Source organism: Amblyomma maculatum, chromosome 6, assembly GCF_055883805.1.
Source record: "Amblyomma maculatum isolate TAMU_Amacu chromosome 6, ASM5588380v1, whole genome shotgun sequence".
NCBI lineage: Eukaryota > Metazoa > Arthropoda > Arachnida > Ixodida > Ixodidae > Amblyomma > Amblyomma maculatum.
The window spans coordinates 100782031-100795043 of record NC_139349.1 but is presented as its reverse complement, the minus strand read 5'-3'; the positions used below and the strand labels follow the sequence as shown (position 1 = coordinate 100795043).

Sequence of the window (13013 nt, the reverse complement as noted above, 5' to 3'; positions counted from 1 at the left end):
CTTTCAAAAAATGAAAGAAGGAACTGCGACAAAAGGCGGTTAGGCCTGACGGGGTCACAGTTCCCCATACAGTTCACAGCGGCGCGCAACACGGAAAACAAACGATAACAGAACATTACAGCAAACGTGGTAATTAATCATACTGGAGTAAAACCTAAAAAAAAGGAACAGTGTACACTGTACACTCAAAAAGAAACAACAGCATATGGCACACAAAACACGGAAAGGAAAAAAAAAATTGTACAGTAACATAACATGATGAAAATTTGCATTTGTCAAATACAAAACCAGACTAAACAATTATTCCACTTCGGAGAGTATCAACTGCTTTTTTATTTCTCTTTTAAATCTATGTTTAGAGAGATTGAACATTGAACATAGGGATGGGTTTTTAAGAATAGTTGGAATCTGGTAATTAAGCTTCTGTTTACCGTAATTTGTCCTTGTTTTTGGGACGAGGTTTCTGTGTTGTCTGAGAGGGTATTTAGTAGGAAATCGATTAGGAGAGACGGAGAAAAGCCTATTGCTATGGATATGTTGTAACAAGCGGTATGTGTAGACTCGGTTAGCTTGAAGTAGATTATGTTTTTGGTATAGAGGTGATGTTGGTAAGTGTTCCGGTCTTCCATGATAACCCTCAATAGCCCGGAGTGCCTTTTTTTGCAGAATCAAAAGCTTGTGATAATTGCTATTTGTTGTGGTGCCCCACACCAGTGCACAATAAGATATCTTAGAAAAAAATAGAGCATAATACATAGATACTTTTAATGAAACAGGTAAAAGGTCACTGGTCCTGTAGAGACAGCCAACAGTTCTGCTAAGATCTGTGGCAAGTTTAGAAATATGTGTATTCCAGGATAGGTGTTCATTGAACCAGACACCGAGAAACTTCTGAGTGGTTACCTGCTGTATTTGTTTGTTAGCATACCTTATATCAAGTGAGTAATGGATTGGGGCGTTGATAGGTCTGAAAATAATATAACTAGTCTTGGACAAGTTTAAGCTAAATTGATTTGCCTGCATCCAAGCGTGCAATTTTACCATGTAGTCATTTACAGTAGTTTCTAAATCTGGCAGAGTTCGGGCTGTGAAAAATATATTCGTATCATCAGCATACATGACCAAATCAGGTGAATCAGGTATGTTACAAACATCATTTATGTAAACTAAAAATAAAAGTGGGCCTAAAATAGATCCCTGCGGCACACCTTGAGTAACACACAAGAAATCTGAAACAAAATTATTGCATTTGACATATTGAGGTCTGTTGCTCAAGTAACTTCTAAGCAGGCTCAAGGAAGTACCTCGTATTCCATATCTAGTTAGTTTGCCTAAAAGAATTTCATGCTGCACGCAATCAAAAGCCTTTCGGAGGTCCAAGAACAAACCAAGTGTATATGCTCGGGACTCAATGTTGTCAATAACTTTCTCTTTAACAGCAAGTAAGGCTTGTTCAGTCGATCTATTCTTTAAGAAACCATACTGGGACGGGTTAATTATATTATGAGCACTGAAGAACTTTTCCATTCTGCTGTGAATGGCTCCTTCGAATACCTTAGAAAATACAGATAATACGGAAATTGGTCGATAATTCGTAACATCATTTCTATTTCCTCCTTTATATACTGGGCACACCCGGGCTATTTTTAGTTCATCTGGAAACACACCGCTGGTGAAAGTTAGATTTATAATATAAGCTAGAACGTCGCAAATTGATACCGATACATACTTTAACGGTATGGCTTTGATGCCGTCATGGCCGGCGGAAACATTGTTTTTTATTTTACCAATATAAAGAGCTACTTCTTGTGGAACCACAGGCAACAGCACAATAGAATTAGATAAAGGTTCAATGAGGTCACGCATGGAGGGGTTTGATAAAGATTGATCAAAAGTGGGTTTACCAGCTTCAATGAAAAAGTGGTTTATGGTGTTTACTATATCAGTTCCACTGGTCTTGGAATCAGATATAAGAATTTCTGCGTTATCTCTGCACTTCTGCTTGTTTAGTAATTCGTTTATCTCATGCCAAACTTTCTTGCGGTCGTTATATATTCTCGAGAAGCGTTCTATATAGTAAGCCGTTTTTGCTGCCTTGAGGTCTTTGATTAATTTATTTCGGAATTTCTTGAACTCAGTAAAAAGGTTTGCATCACGAGTGCATACAAAGTTATGGTACATTTTATTTTTAACCTGTATTCGTTTATATAACTGCTTATTGACCCATGGCTTTCTGGACTTTCGAAAGCTTTGCTTAACTTGAATTAAAGGAAATGCAGCATTATAACATTCAGTGAACTTTGCAAGAAATGTAGTATATGACAAGTTGACATCAGATATGTAATATATATTGTCCCAACTAGTGTTTTCGATTAGAGTTCGAAATTTAAAAAGGTTTGTCTCACTAATATCCCTAGTTACCTTCTCGGCGCTTTTGGATACAATTTTATTGTGGTTCATAGGAAGAAAACAAAAAATCGGGATGTGGTCGCTAATTTCAGAAGATAACAGGCCAGCCTCCGTTAGAGGAGACATCGTATTTGTGACACAAACATCCAAAAGAGAAGCTGTATCAGCGGTAACTCTAGTTGGTATAGATATAGCATTTATACAACCATAAGATGCTATAATGTTATTGAATTCATGTGTGTTACAATCATCATGCATTAGATTAATATTAACATCACCCATTATTACAAAAGGCAACCGGAAATTGGCGAGATAGAGCAGTAAACTTTCAAGAAACTTTAAAAAATGCAGTTTTTTCCCAGCAGGAGGTCTGTATATCACAACCACAATGATATCGGACAGTGACACAGCTAAACACTCGACATTGGGATCTATCATCGAAATGTCTTCTAGTACAGACTGTGGATAACAGTTTTTCACATACAAGGCAATACCACCACCTCTCATATTTGGGCGAATGAGCCCATGATGCCGGTAGTTCATAAATGGCAAATGATCATCTTGAGATTTTAACCAATGTCATTTTCTTAATAAATGTATTTCAGTTGTAGCATCATTCGGATAAAATGGATTCTAGTCGGAACATCAGGTTCAGTGTTGCGATCCAACATGCGTGTATTCCACAAGCTATGAAGTCTAACAAGGAAGAACATGTCATATTGTTCGTAATCAGATTGTATAACAGCCACGCCCGGTATGATGAATAGCGCATCCTAATTCTCCTTCTCTAGCGTGAAGATGACAGTTGTGATGATGATAGGCTATAGTCAGCGGCGCATTTCGGGCGAGCGTGTCCTAAGCATTGGATTGGATTGGAAAACATTTATTGTCAGCAATGAGCGATTTGTGGGCGCTACACTTAGATGGCCTCAAGTCCATTGCTCTCGGCGACCTTTTAAGCCCACTCAGTAGCCCGAACTTGCGTTAACGGGTCTGAGCTGGCCAGTATAGCCTCCCACCGCTCTAAAGAAGGGACTGGTAGTAGGTCCGCTGGTGGCGGCGCTTTTTTTGCAGCTAATATATGATCATATTCTGCTATTTCGCCGCAGTGTTTACAATTTGGATTGCATTCTGCTGGGTACATGTGTGCTAATTTAGAAGGGCTGAAGAAGGCACGAGTCTGGAGCCGACGCCAGATTACTTTCTGCCCTTCGTCTAGTTTCTTGTCTGATGGAGGATATATCCGCCTTTCTAGTTTAAAGTGATTAGTGTAGTCATGAAATGAGATTAGTGCATCTCTCGAGAAATTGGGGGAATCAATTGGACACGATTGGATTGAACATTAGATTGAATTGGATTGGATTGGTTTGGACGGGATTTGATTGGACTGGTTTGGATTGAATTGGACAGGACTAGATTGCATTTGACTAGAATTAACTGCGATTGATTGGACTGGATAGAATTACACAGGATTGGTTTGGATTGGATTGGATTATACTGGATTGTATGGGATTAGTTTGGATTAGGGAGGAGTAGGCAGCCCAGCGCCAGGCACACATGCTTCGTCTACGTGTATTCTGGACTAGCTGAGCTACGTCATCGCCAATTTTCAAGCGTAACCATAGCTCCCTATCTTTCGCTAGCCTTCGGTTTAACCAGAGCTGAACCACAACTATTTTTTTCTTATTTGTTCGCGGACATTTCACATCATAGAAAACGAAACGGCCCAACGAATCCAGGACTAGGAAGAGAACACAAAATGAGGCGCAAAGTTACAGCTATGCCAAATGCAGATGACTTCTACATAAAAAAAAAGTTACGCATTCGTATCAAAACGTCAGAACACAACGCTCGTAAGCGGAAGCAAAGTCTACGTTAATTGTGAAAACATGTCGCCGGCAATAATTTTACAGAATGAAGTCAAGAAGTCTGAGAAGAAGAAAAAGAAAGAGGAAAAAAACTGAACTGACGTAAAAAAAAATGTTTTGAATGACGATGACCAAAGACACTAATGAGCACTATACTTAATGTATATGCTTGCAGAGCGCGTTGCGTCATGGATAGAAGAAGCCGAGAACACCTATATTGTGTTGTGCCAGCTCAAGGTTTATGAAACTGTGACTTATGACCTATTTTGCGTGTGTCGGCTTTCGGAATACGAGTTTGGGAAGAGGCCTAGCCTTTACCGTTGTTGTCAAAAGTTTACCGATCGTTAGATACTTCTGTGGCCGAGATCGCCTGCCACGATGGGATCCGTTTGTGTATGGTATTACTGTGGGCTGCTCTCTTGATCTTTGGTTTTTCTGCGATAGTCGTGAGAGGCTTCAGTGTCTTTGGTAATGTCACTTAGGCTTTTCATATTTCTGTCATTCTCGAGAGTTTCAATGCATTAATGCAAGCCCCCATAACCTCATCTCACTACGTTGACCCAACAAGACTTAGAACGACTTAAGCGTCACAAAACTGCCTTACTCTAATCCCGTATTCCTATCACCTCTCGCTAACTAACGCTTGCAGGACTGCTTTCCATGCCTAATCGAGCTATGATATCAGGCGGGGAGGAGAATGTAGAAGCAGGAGGTGACTTTGACGTCACCGAGAAGTGCGTCAGGCTGTGGGAAAACAGCATGAGCACTCTTCTTATCGAGCGCTCTTAAAGGATTAACTCTCGAAGCCGTTGACGCTCCAGAACTCTTTAGTGCCTGCCGAACATTAACAAAATAAAAGGAAGGTATTTACCTTTGCCATGCTCTCTGACTCGTTCCTCAGAACAGAGCGCTTTCATGCGGGGCAGGTGCGCAATCTCCGTCGATGAGTTTCACCTGGCTCCGCCGTGCAGCGCAGATATGTGGTGTTCAGTGCGGATGGGCCTAATTGCATATCGGGGGCTCATAGCTTTTTTGGCCGAATTATTTGTGATCTTAAACACCGACGTTTACGGAGATTCAATACTATATGTCATGGATTATTCCCCCCCCCCCCCTTTTTTTTTTAAACTGCTTCTCCGTATTAGCTGATTTCTAGTAATGCGCAAAACTACAACACATCCATGCAACATACATGCAGTTTAGATACCTATTTTCAGGCATTTCTAACCTTTTCAAACACTTCCTACGATATAAGACGTTCCTAACGTGTTTCCTTCGCAAACTGCCCATACAATTCTGTTCAGGCCGCCGGCAAAGGTGCCAAAGACATGGTCAAAACTGTAAAAGACCGCACACTACACGTTTTTAAACTCCGAAACCGAAACTGATGGCCATTTTTAACATGGTGTGATAGCATTTGCTGCCCACTGAAATATGCAAAACGTATGTTCCGTCATCAGAAACCAAACATTTGAACCTCGAAATCCTCAAAAAGGGTAAAGCGGCAGAATTGAGCACCACGCACCATTGTCTTCCAGCCATTGCAATCGAAAATGAGGGTCATCTTTGAGCGCCGCGCAGCGATCAACCCGTGCAACGTCGCGGCGATCAGTGAGCCCATTCTAGAGTGGAAAATAGACCTTTGTATTTGGCCTTCCTGGACATAAACGGGGCGTGCGACAACGTGGACAGGGAACTCCTGTGGAACATAATAAAAGAAGAAGGTATCGGTTATGAGATAACAGAGTTCTTACAGGAAATATACCGCGATAACAAAGTAGAAATTACATGGGAAGGGATAAGAAGTACGGAAGCTGTTAAGGTATGCAAATGATTAAGACAAGGTTGTCCTCTATCACCGCTGCTGTTCATGCTTTATATGATAAACCTGGAACGGAGGATACAAGAAAGTAACCTAGGTTTTAACCTGCCATATAGATTAGATGGAAAGGCGGTAGAGCAGCGCCTCCCCGGTTTGATGTATGCAGACGATATTGTGCTGCTCGCTGAGAGTCTGGAAGAATTGCAAACTTTAGTTAAGTATTGCGGAGACGAAGGGGACGCTCTAGGCTTCAGTTTTAGCGCAGTTAAGTCGGGTCTGATGATTTTCAACGGCTCAACTGGTCAGGGTCTTAAAATACAAGGCCATGAAATGCCCAGAGTAACAGAATACAAATATCTCGGGGTATGGGTAAACGAAGGATTGGCATACATTGGAAAGCATGAGCAGTCACTTAAGACCAAAGGGCGAAGAAATGCCGGGAGAATGAAGCATAGGGAATTGTGGGGATACAACAGGTATCAGGTGTTGAGGGGTACTTGGAAAGGAATTATGGTGCCCGGGCTTACTTTCGGAAATGCGGTTTTGTGCCTAAAATCAGAGGTACAGTCGACATTAAAAATAAATTAGAGAGCCGTCGGACGATTAGCACTAAGTGCCCACGGCAAAACCACAAATGAGGCGGTACAGGGAGATATGGGCTGGGCATCTTTCGAAGTACGAGAAGCTCAGAGTAAAATATTATATGAGGAACTCCTGAGGAAATTGGACAGTGACAGATGAGCAGCTAAAGTATTTAAATGCCTATACCTAAAAAGCGTTGACTCACAATGGAGGAAAAGAACTAGGAAACTAATCAGTAAGTATGCTGGTCACAAGGACGAAGAAATAAAGAACGTTAAGCAACAGCTGAAAGATACAGAAGGTAAAAATTGGATAAATTCGATGGAAAAGAAACAGTGTGGAATTATACCGAAAGTGGAAAAGGCAGATCAGGAAGGAAGCTTTTTTTGATAACTCAAGAGGCAGTGCCCTACTTTTTGAAGCTAGATCAGGGTGCCTTAGAACACTCAGCTACAAAAAGAAATTTAACAATGAAGATGACGCATGTGCTGTATGAGGTAACTCCAGTGAAACAATTGACCATATTATACTCGAATGTAATGGTATCCATGCGGAAGTCGATGCAGGCGCAGTCACTGTTCCTGAAGCTCTGGGGTTTAGAGATACTGGCCGGGTGAATAAACCGGCGGTGGAAGCTAGCAAAAAAAAAAAAGAAAAAAAAAGAAAAAGAAAAAAAAACGACTAGAAGATTGGTGGCCTAAAAGCAGAAAAGTGACATAAGTTTAGTAATGTAGAAACAAAAAATCAATAAATAGAATTATCTTCTCCATCAATCATCCCTTCTAAACCACGTCGCTGGAAGCTCCACCTAGCCGACTGGTCATTGTTCAAATCAGAAGCCTATTTAGAAAACATTTTTTCAGACAGCCTCAGTGTAGATGAATTAAATGAGCTTTTCACGACCCGTATCCTTGCTGCTGCTCACCTTGCTATCCCCCAGTCCTCGGGCAAAATACAACCAAATCATAAACTGTGGTACACACAGGAATGTAAGGAAGCAAAAAAACAACAACAAAATAAAGCCTGGGGTGTCTTTCGCAGGTACCCAACGCACGAAAACCTAATGAACGTTAAGAAAGCAAGAGCAAAAGCAAGATATATTCGTCGCAGCGCAGAGAAAACATCTTGGAAAAACTATGTTTCATCTCTAAACAGTTCCATCACATCCAAAAAGGTATGGGAACAATTTCGCAAACTAGATGGTACCTACTCCCCCTACACAGTCCCTCTCCTAACCCCTCCAGGTGTGCAAACTAGCTTGCAGGAGCAGGCAGATATGCTCGGTGAGCATTTCTGCAGAGTGTCTAGCTCTAACCACTACACAGAATCATTCTTAAGATATAAAATTACAGCTGAAAAACAGAAACTCCCAACTAGCGGTGGCAGCAACGAACTGATTAACAGTTTAATCACAATACAAGAAATTCATAGAGTTCTATCTACTGGCAAAAAGACTGCCCCAGGCCCCGACGAGATACATTATGAAATGTTGTCCCGCCTCTCTGAGCCATCTGTAGAAGCCCTTCTAAAGTTTTTCAACAAGATATGGGTAGTAGGACAGATACCGGAGGCGTGGAAAAAAGCTCTTGTACCATTTTTGAAGCATGGCAAACCACCAACTTCGGCCAGCAGTTATAGGCCAATATCATAAACTAGCTGTCTGGCAAAATCATTTGATAGTATTGTTAATATTAGATTAATGTTTATCCTAGAATCCCAAGAGCTTCTCGATATTCATCAGTGTGGTTTTAAGAAGGCATGTTGTACAACTGACCATCTTGTCCGTCTGGAAAATACCGTCAGAGAAGCATTCATACACAGACAGCACTGTCTAGCGGTCTTCTTCGATCTTGAAAAGGCATACGACGCAACATGGAGGTTCGGAATATTGCGTGACCTTGCAGACTTGGGCATCCGTGGGAGAATGCTAAACATCTTGCGTGATTTCCTCTCTAACCGCTCATTTAATGTTCGTCTAGGCACAACTATGTCAAAAACATTTATCCAAGAGAATGGCGTACCACAGGGATGTATTTTAAGCACTACATTGTTTGTTGTAAAAGTGAATAGTATAAGTAAAGCAATCCCAGAGTCTGTTATGTATTCACTCTACGTTGATGATTTGCAAATTGCTTGTACATCATCCAACATATCATCCTGTGAGAGGCAAATACAGATAACATTGAATAAGTTAGCTACATGGGCAGACAGGAATGGGTTTAAATTCTCCCCTCAAAACACAGTAGCTGTTCTTTTTTCACTGAAGAGAGGCCTACAGACAGATCCAACTTTATACCTAAATGAAGCTGAACTGCCAGTAAAAAATAAACACAAATTTTTAGGTATAACTTTTGATAAAAAATTAACATTCCTGCCTCACATAACTAACCTTAAGAAGAAAGCTTCTAAGTCCCTCAACATACTCAAAGTTCTCTCAAAGAAGCACTGGGGATCCGATCGAACATGCCTTTTACACATTTACCGCTCTCTTGTACGCTCCAGTTTAGACTACGGTTGTATTGTGTATGGCTCCGCGAGGTCATCATATCTAAAGCGATTAGACCCAATACATAACCTCGGCTTACGTCTTTCTAGTGGTGCATACAGAACATCCCCCATTAAAAGCATCTATGTAGAAACTAATGAACCACTCCTTGCCGACAGGAGGAGCATGCTTACATGTGAATATATACTCAGGATAAGATCTTTACCAAAACATCTATGTTTCCCCTTAGTTACAAAGTGCCCTTCCAGAACACTGTTCATAAACAAACCCCATGCTATCAGGCCTTTACTACTCCGCTTTGAAGAAATATGCCAAGATTTAGGAATACTGGATGCACTTCCAACTTTAGCCCAGAGACAGTATCCATTTCCGCCCTGGTACAGCCTTCCCTCTACATGTGACCTCACACTGACAGCCTTCCGAAAAAATCAAACAGCACACGAACACATATTACAGGAATACCTAGCACTACGAGAGAAGTATATGAACTTCACAGAATTTTTCACAGATGGATCAAAAACAGCAAATTATGTTGGATGTGCTGTCGTGCAAGGCAACAGAGAAAAAGTTGTAAGGCTACCTAACAGTGCCTCAATATTTACTGCAGAATGTTACGCTGTCTATGTAGCTGTAAATAAAATTATGCAACAGAACTGTGAAAAGAGCATAATCTATACCGATTCTTTAAGTGTGCTTACGGCATTACATTCCAAAAATGCAGTCGAGCCTATAGTAGGGAACATCATTCACGGCATAGAAAAAATCACAACGCAAGGCCAAACCATAATCTTTTGCTGGGTTCCTAGCCATGTTGGGATAGATGGTAACGAAGTAGCCGACTCATGTGCTGCACAAGCTCGAACTAAGAAAATAAAGAAAATACCAATTCCCTACAAGGATTGTATTAAGTTAGTAAAAAGAAGCGTGATAGATAAATGGCAGAAAAAATGGAATAACGAAGAGCAAAATAAACTACACACAGTAAAACCCATAGTAGGAGAATGGAAATCATGTACACAGAACAAACGCTTCAGTGAGGTGATTTTGTGCCGTCTTCGAATCGGACATACACACTTGACACACAATTTCTTACTGAGAAAAGAGCAAAAACCATTATGCAAAGGATGTGGAGGTGAGCTCACCGTGAACCACATTTTTATCTCGTGCACAGAACTTGAACAGTTAAGGAAAAAATACTTTACTCCATTCTATAATGAACGCATCCCATTCCACCCCTGTTTACTATTAGGAGACAACCCGCTTGTTGAAATTTCATCTGTTTTTAGTTTTCTTAAAGAGTTAGGGATTCTAAATCAGCTGTAATTTTCTAAACTTTTCATTTTCACTCATAAAGAAGCTCAGCAACCTAGTGTTTGGCGCATGATGGCCATAGTAGCCTGTGTGCCAAAAAACCCAACCCAACCCAACCCTATAAATAGAATGATGGCATAGTTAACCAATCTAAATCAATAATTAAGATATAGGGAGAAAATTGAGCATGATAGCTACTGCTACCACCCAGTTTCAAAGGGGACGCTGCTATATTCCATCCATCCATCCATCCATCCATCCATCCATCCATCCATCCATCCATCCATCCATCCATCCATCCATCCATCCATCCATCCATCCATCCATCCATCCATCCATCCATCCATCCATCCATCCACCCATCCATCCATCCATCCATCCATCCATCCATCCATCCATCCATTCATCCATCCATCCATCCATCCATCCATCCATCCATCCATCCATCCATCCATCCATCCATCCATCCATCCATCCATCCATCCATCCATCCATCCATCCATCCATCCATCCATCCATCCATCCATCCGTCCGTCCATCCGTCCGTCCGTCCGTCCGTCCGTCCGTCCGTCCGTCCGTCCGTCCGTCCGTCCGTCCGTCCGTCCGTCCGTCCATTGAAATCATATTAAAAACGAGGGGTCGTTTCAGGCATGTTCTTCAGAAGGCATTGCTAGAGTAGTGGTCGCGGACACCGTCGTGCTGGGGGTGTAGCTCAGTGGTAGAGCGCTCGCTTCGCATGTGAGAGGCCCCGGGTTCGAACCCCGGCACCTCCACTGGTACTCATCTTTTTTATTATTACATCTGTGATACGTGGGTATTGGCCTCGAGATCGAGCAGAGTCATCACCTTGCGGATCAGCGGCGAAACCTACTCAGTGTGGATGCGTTTTCGCGTCGCGTGCCAGCCCGCAGTGATTTACGCGCGCGCATGCGGCGTGTTTCGCAGTTCCTGTGAGCTTTTGCTTACCTATATGCCTCTTGCAAAATAAATATGAACAGTCTATAACCCCACGCTTCATTAAAAAAAATATATACTTGTCCGTATCGAGCATGTCATGCTTGGATAAGGACATCATCCGTCGCGGTCTTCGGCGCTTGAGATCCTTTGACACGCGGTGTCTCAAACGAAGTGAGTGGTACTGTCGTTAGCGCCGTATCAAAGCAAAACAGGTCGCTGCAGTCAATAAAAGTTAATTCAAACGCTCAGAAATCGCAAATTCCCGTTTCTGTTTGAAATACTGCAGATACTGAAAGATATGCCACCGCAGACTGCTTCATATAGCAGAATGCAGTTTGAACAGACCACTCTATGCCTACTATGCAGTCTGTATGCACGATAGAGTTGTGTGAGTATTTTTTTTTTTTTTTTTGCTTTTAAACCTCTGTCGCGGTGTCTCAATGGTAAGGGCGCTCGACTGCTGATTTCGAGAACGGGGGATTCAATCACAACCGTTTCGAAAGGCGCTCCTCTGCTGTGGGATTTGACTGCACAATAAACAATCCCATGTGGTAAATGTGGTGTTAATAATGAAAAAAAAAAAAACGACACCAAAACCAGCCTCTGCAATCATCCGTCATAGCCGATGCCGCTTTCATGCGTTAAATCCGGGCCAATATACATTTCTTTTCTTTTTTTTTTTGTTGTTGTTGAAGGCTTCTGTGCATGCGCAAAAGTTTTAGTGAGCACAGTTTGCTTTAGAGAAATGCTCGAATGTTTGGGAAACATATTTCCTGCACCTAATTGTTACCCTAAATATTACATAATACATCTAGATTAATGTACTTTACTGGTAGCCTATTATAATCATTATAATCCCTTTTCGTCCGAGTGCTGTCTTCCGAGCAAACTCGTCGTTTCTGACAAGGGGAGTAAAACAGCTTCATGCGGGTTTAAATATCAGTGTTTAGTTCGGGAATAAATACATCTTTATAGTCGCATGGTAAGATGACCTCCATTTCTTTCGGAATAGTTTTATATCCGGCATCTGTTTTGGAAGCAACCCTAATATTTTACTTCTCATAAGATTTAGTCACTGCTAAATAATTAGTGATGAAGAAATTTTCAGCCTTTAAAATTGCTTCCCAGAACATGACAGTGCCCATGCGCAGTTTATAACGATGTCTCCGCAGCGAGTAATTCGTAGCTTGTACTTTAACGTTACTGAAAATTAATCGCTGATTATTGTAAATTCTGTCAAGCGTGTAAAAGTTCTCTCACAGCGTTAAATGTATTCGCATTGCAAAACAAAATAATTACACTACTAATTTACCGTTATATATTGACATCACACACATCAGAAATCCCTTATACTTTTCTCGGTTTCAGGAAATCATTTACAGTTAGTGGCGCATGCATTAATACACTATCACATTCTATGACAGTGGCCGCAAAAAGCATCTCGGCAAATTCAATCCACGTGAACAATCAGCTTTCCTGTGCGGTGAGGTTTCCTGTATAGTGTCGGCGTGACCTCATTTTTGGGGAATACTTGTGTGTGATTGTCTGGGTCAGAGTT

At 41.5% G+C, this 13013-nt stretch overlaps 1 non-coding gene across 1 annotated transcript; it reads left to right on the top strand.

Moving 5' to 3' along the window:
* The first annotated feature begins 11199 nt into the window (after window positions 1-11199).
* On the top strand, window positions 11200-11271 carry TRNAA-CGC (transfer RNA alanine (anticodon CGC)). The gene has a single exon. It is a non-coding gene; the product is annotated as a tRNA-Ala (tRNA).
* Window positions 11272-13013: the final 1742 nt, after the last annotated feature.